This window comes from Eriocheir sinensis, unplaced genomic scaffold (genome assembly GCF_024679095.1).
Source record: "Eriocheir sinensis breed Jianghai 21 unplaced genomic scaffold, ASM2467909v1 Scaffold760, whole genome shotgun sequence".
In the NCBI taxonomy this organism is placed as follows: Eukaryota; Metazoa; Arthropoda; class Malacostraca; order Decapoda; family Varunidae; genus Eriocheir; species Eriocheir sinensis.
Window position 1 is genome coordinate 101,233 of NW_026112121.1, and position 6,268 is coordinate 107,500.

The following is a 6,268-nucleotide window of genomic DNA, read 5'->3' on the forward strand; positions in this document are numbered from 1 at the left end:
TGTGTGTGTGTGTGTGTCAGAGAAATAGATAGAGGAAGAAGGGAAGTGAGTGTCAGTACGTGTTATTAAGGTTATGACGTGATGGGAGAGCAATCAACACACGTCACTTGGCCAGACTTATGACCTGGGAAAGAGAGAGGGAGAGAGCGAGGAAGAGAGGGAGGGTGAAAATTATTGGTTCTCATCATTTTCGTTGTGTATCTTGCAGTACTATATTTGCCTTTGTGTGTGTGTGTGTGTGTGTGTGTGTGTGTGTGTGTGTGTGTGTGTGTGTGTGTGTGTGTGTGTGTGAGAGAGAGATTTCCATTTTCATTTTATTCCTCAATGGTCCGGTAACGATAATAGAGGGATGAGAAGAAGCTAAGGAGATGCGGTGAGAGGAAAGCAAGGGCAAAAGAGTGAGAGGAAGGCATGAAAGGAGAGAGCGTCTAAAAGATAAGGGAGAGAAGGTCAGTTGAAGGTGAGGGCAAGGAGGGAGGAAAGTAATACAGTGAGAGAGGGAAGGTGAGAGGAAGGTACGTGAGGGAGAGAGGTAAGGGGCTAGGGGAGCAAGTAAGTTAAGGAATGAAGCGTCAGAAGATGGGAAAAAGAGGTATGCAGGCAAGAAAGTGAGGAGATTGGTAAGCAGGTAGGATTGAAGGGAAATGAAAGTCAGGGTCAAAAGTTTAATAAGAAGGTAGTAGTAGAGTAAGGCATGAAGGGAGGTAAGAGAAGAGTTTGGTAGACTGCATGGAAGGAAAACTGTAAGGAAGATAAAGACTGACAAAACAACAGACGGAAGGACAAATACAGATATCGAAGACAACAAATAGAAGAACAAACACAGACAGACACATACAGATAGGTGGATAGATGTTTAAGAGAGGATAGGTAAGGAACGAAGAGTTAGATACAGGAAAGGTTAACAGGTAGGCAGACAAGTAAGCAATCATGTAAGATAGGGAGATATGGGTAGAAAGCTAAGAGGAAAGCAAGAAACACATGTGGTTAAGGTGGAAGAAAATGAAAAAAAAAATAGTTAGAAGGGAGAGCGAGAAGGTAAATGGAATGATAGGTAAGAGAACGAGTGGACAAACAGAAATGGAAGGATGATTGAGAGGTGGGTAAGGAAAGCAGCAAACCAGGTAAAGCGAAGGTGAGAGGAAGGCACTGATTGATGAAGGACAAGGAAAACGTAGGCAAGCGGGCAGGTATGAGAGGAAATCTAAAACTAAGGTAAGGAAAACAGGAATCTAGGTAGGCAGCATGGTAGAAGGTGAGGGGAAAGTAAGTTATGATGAAATGGTAGAATGGTATGGTAGGAACAGGCTGGTAAGCAGTATGGGAAGGAAAATAAGAGCAGAGGAAAGCATACGAATAGAAAGATAATATGATAGAGAAAGTCATGGGAAAGTAAGGGAACAGGAATTCAGGTGGGCAGTAAAGAAGGCGAAGTAAAAGTAAAATAAGAAAAGTAGGAATTCAGGTAAGCATTTGAGAGAAAATAAGAACACAGAAAGGAAAACATAAAAGCAGGTAGGCAGAGCAAATTAAGAAAAGCAGAAAGGTATAAGGAGGCAATACAAGGAAAAAGGTAAGCGGAAAGTAAGGGGAACAGGTGCGCTGGAGGGCAGGTAGGCAGGGCAGGCGCAGGTGTGTTGAGTAGGTAGCCGGCTGAGTGCCATTGTCCCCGCCTCAGTTATGACCCAGAAATGAGTAGCCCGCTCTTCCAATGTCCGTGTCTCGTACGTCCGTGGCGCTGTCCTGTGTCCGTGAGTGTAGGGAAAAAAGCGTATGTGTGTAGGGAGTGTGTGTGTGTGTGTGTGTGTGTGTGTGTGTGTGTGTGTGTGTGTGTGTGTGTGTGTGTGTTCATAAATTAAGGAATGCAACACGTTTATGATCACAGGTGTCTATTTAGCGGGCCCCGTTGTCTCTCTCTCTCTCTCTCTCTCTCTCTCTCTCTCTCTCTCTCTCTCTCTCTCTCTCTCTCTCTCTCTCTCTCTCTCTCTCTCTCTCTCTCTCTCTCTCTCTCTCTCTCTCTCTCTCTCTCTCTCTCTCTCTCTCTCTCTCTCTCTCTCTCTCTCTCTCTCTCTCTCTCTCTCTCTCTCTCTCTCTCTCTCTCTCTCTCTCTCTCTCTCTCTCTCTCTCTCTCTCTCTCTCTCTCTCTCTCTCTCTCTCTCTCTCTCTCGTGACCTTTCATCGGCTATTTCCATCCGTTAAAGCGGCTGTATTCTAGTCAACAATTGTATTTATAGATCTTGGGATTGTTAGCAGTATTTCTATGCTGTGATGGTCAGTATTTGTTTATATGTATACTTGCTCGCGTCTCTCTCTTTTACCGTATTGAATTATCACTAGTATTCATTTAAAGAGTGAGAATTGTAATTTTTATGATAGAAGCTATGATTGTATATGGTATGATTGTAATAAAGATATTCCACCCTTATTGTGTACAGTGTTGCGCCTTTAACCTTCCCATGACTCGCTGGAAGAGAATCAAGACGACGCCATATACATGATTCCTGACTCATTTGCCGTAGGAGCAGCGAGTTTTTTTTTTCCCGTTTTCCTCGATCGTAAAAATAGGAAAAATTATATGAATGTGTGAGTGCAAGCGTGTGTGTGTGTGTGTGTGTGTGTGTGTGTGTGTGTGTGTGTGTGTGTGTGTGTGTGTGTGTGTTTCATCTCATTAATATATTTAGTTATATTACTATTACTGTTGCTGCCCCTCATAACCACATAATGCTAACTTTTCCTACATAGTTTTTATGCAAATAATGTGTTTTGAACAGCCTTAAATATGGACACCGCATAGATTTTCATGTCATACAAACCTTTACAATGTTGAACAGGTCCGCCATGAAGTCATGTGTCTCACGTTACACAAATGCATGACCGAATGGAACATTTATTAATCATGTGGGGAGTACATTTAGGAAACACTTTATGAAAATCTGATTCATACATTCATCAGTATGGAGAAACACATAGTAGTAGGTTTGCAGGAACCGCTCTGCCCATCCTGACTAACTTCTTATTAAAGTAGAAACATGCAACACCCTTAAGCAGGCGGTCACGGGGCTGGAGCAGCGAATATTCATAAATGGACGACCGATTCTCTCAAGTGCATGATTACGGGTGTTAGATATTGACTCACATATATCACGATCCCGGAAGTGGTTATTTTCCAGTGCTTGAGGGCAGTAATGAGGCTCACACACTTATATTTTGCAAGGCTTTGGTAGAGGTTGTTTTGGGGTATTTCCATGGGTAGTTTCATGAGCCTAGTAGTATTTTGACAGAGGCTAATGCACCATGCACGTGGGACACACTCATGAAAACCCGACTCTTCTCTTTTGTAGCGCTAGGAAATAGTGGTTGTGAGATTCCTTAGTGTCTTGAGAATATGGGCCCGAAGACTGTGATGGTGGTGGTAGCAGTAATGGTGGTGGTAATTGTATGGGGGTGGTAGTAGTGGTGGTGGTCGGGCTGGTGGGATCTTGTATGGACTGTTGTGATGGTCGTGGTGGTGATGGTCGTAGTGGTGGTGGAGGTGCAAACAATAATAGCGGATGTTATGAAGTTCTGTCAGTGTAATAAATCCACCATGTTTCGTGATTTATTTGGAAACGCTGTATTAAATCACTCTTTATCTTACCGCTGTCGTTAGTTATTGCTTTGTTTGAATATTGCTTTGATTTACCTGGTCATTGCCCTCTTTGTGACAGGTATAGGTGAGCACTGCTTGTGGACAAAATCATACTTAATGTAGCTTCTGTATATTAGTTTATCAGTATTGTCAGGGTTATAAAAAGAAAGTTCTGTTTATTTATTCATTCGTGTATTAATATCCTTAAGGTATTTTCGTATCATAAAGTTTGGGGTATATGAAAGGTGTGCTTGTATGCTTCATTCTTACAATAATTATTAAAAACATTCTGAAATCATTATAGATATCGGTAAGTGTTCCAGATACGTGAAAGGCATTTGTTTATTTTTATATCGCAGGTATCACTGAGTGTTCCAGGTATATAAAAGTTTATTTGTTTACTCTGCAGGGAAGGCGTGGGCACAGCGGGAAGGTGAAGTGAAGGTGACGTGGTCTCATCCGGGAGAGGTTCCCCGTAGCGACACCGGCGAGGGTGAGTAAACTGGACTTCTCGGTTTTACTTACTGAACAACCTTCCCCCTCTGCCTCGCTTCCTGGGGCTCTCATGGGAAACATGGGAATGCAGGCAACAAAAAGCCTATTGGATCATTACGAGGTCGCCCGCTTGGGTGATTTAATCTGCTCGACCGCCACTTGGGGCTTGATGAGCAGATGAAAGCACCTCAATATTGAGGAGCAGATGAAAGCACCTCGTTATTCAGTTTACTCCCGACTCAGCGAAATGACGGTCGATTCTATATTTGAAGGAGTTGATGGTATTCGCATTTACTACTTCTGAGGGAAGATTGTTCCAGTGGCGGATGACTCGGTTTGAAAAGAAACTCCTTCCAATGTCTGTTACATCGACTCGACTGAATGGATTAACCGTTATTTCTAGTTCTTGAGTTGGTTTGCAGTTCAAAGAATTTGGAGTAATCGACGTTATTGAACTTTTTAGATACTTGAAGACTTGAATCATATCCCCTCGTAGGCGTCTTTTCTCCAATGTAAAGAGATTGAGTCGCTTGAGTCGTTCCTCGTACGGCTGAGCCCTTAAAGTTGGAATCATCTTTGTGGCGCGTCGTTGAATCCTTTCCAGTAAATCAATGTCCTTTCTGTAATTAGGAGACCAGAACTGTACTGCATACTCGAGGTGCGGTCTTACCATGGAATTATACAAGGATAGCATCACGTTTGGTGTTTTACACTCGAAGTTCCTCGCTATGAACCCGAGCAAAGTGTTGGCTTCGTTGTATGCTTTTTTGCAGTGATTCGCGTGTTTCAGGTCACTGCTGATAGTGACTCCAAGATCCTTTTCCTCCTGCATCGCCTGCAGAGGTTTCCCATTCATGATGTATGTGTAGTTACTATTTTGGGACCCAATGTGCATGACTTTGCATTTGTCCATTTTTATGGCAGGGAGTGTACTTTTTACGTAGCAAACTCCTCCTCCTCCTTTCTTGTGCTTTCGACTTTTGTCTTTGGCCACTCGGCGATGGCTGGAAATTGTGAGCTTGTAATGGCGGACAGGACGTGAACCCGAGTCCTCCAGTACACCGCGTCAACACGCTGACCCCTTAGCCACTTGTTTTTCTTTTATATTTTATTTATAGTCAAGGAAACAACTCAAGGGTGATAATAAAATGGGGGAAAAAACCCCGCTAATCACTGCTTGGTTGACTCATGCATATGTTGACTAATGAAGTTATTTTCCATTATATTGATTTTATTATCCGACCTCCTCCTCCTCATCGTCCTCCTCCTCCTCCTCCTCCTCCTCCTCCTCCTCCTTTCGTCTTGTTTATTCTTCTCATTCTTTTCTCAACCTTCACGACCTCCACCCGTTTCCTTTTCGACCTCGCCATCTGCTTCCACTTTTTCTAATTTCATTCTTCACCACCACCGCCTCCACCACCTCTTTACATGAAAAGAAGCCACATTTTAGAAGCACCACCTTGACCCGCCGCCCTAATAACACACACACACACACACACACACACACACACACACACAAACACGAGAAAGGTGAGGCGGACGTGCAGTGTATGTATAGAGGTTAAGCTGTAGTCATAATCCTTCTGCCACAGTATATTCCCCTCTTCATTTTGTCCGGAGAATGATGATTATTTAGGACTGTTCTCTTTCCGCTTCAACGTTATTTAATCCTTCTCGCTGGCAGTCCGCGGAAACATCATGCAGGATCTGTAGATGAATTTGTTTGGGTTGTGATATTTTTGAACGGAACGTTGTTAGTTCATATACAGCTTTTCCTGTGACCTGGAAGCATACAGAAGCTTTAAGTTTGTATCCATAAAAGTTTTCTACCGTGTGTGTGTGTGTGTGTGTGTGTGTGTATCCTATTGGACAGTAGAAAAATTAAACGCATTCATATCTACATTTAATAATATTTTTTCCTGCACAATATTATCTCCGCCCAAAACGGAGAGGAATATTAACTCGCCGCTGGTAAACAAACACGAATTCGTATTAAAGTTCACCACGTCACGGTTGATGAAGACAAACAACTCTGTCTTATTTTTGTTTGTTTGTTTATCTGGCTGTCTGTCTGCCTGCATGCCTGTCCGTCCTTATCTGCCTTTATAGTCTGTCGGTCTGCTTACCAATCTATCCGTCTGTGTC

General features: G+C 42.9%; 1 pseudogene; it reads left to right on the forward strand.

The window, feature by feature from the left end:
- Nucleotides 1–4,035: 4,035 nt before the first annotated feature.
- The window catches only part of LOC126994257 (alpha-1A adrenergic receptor-like), a 100,352-nt pseudogene continuing 98,119 nt past the window's right edge, over nucleotides 4,036–6,268 (forward strand).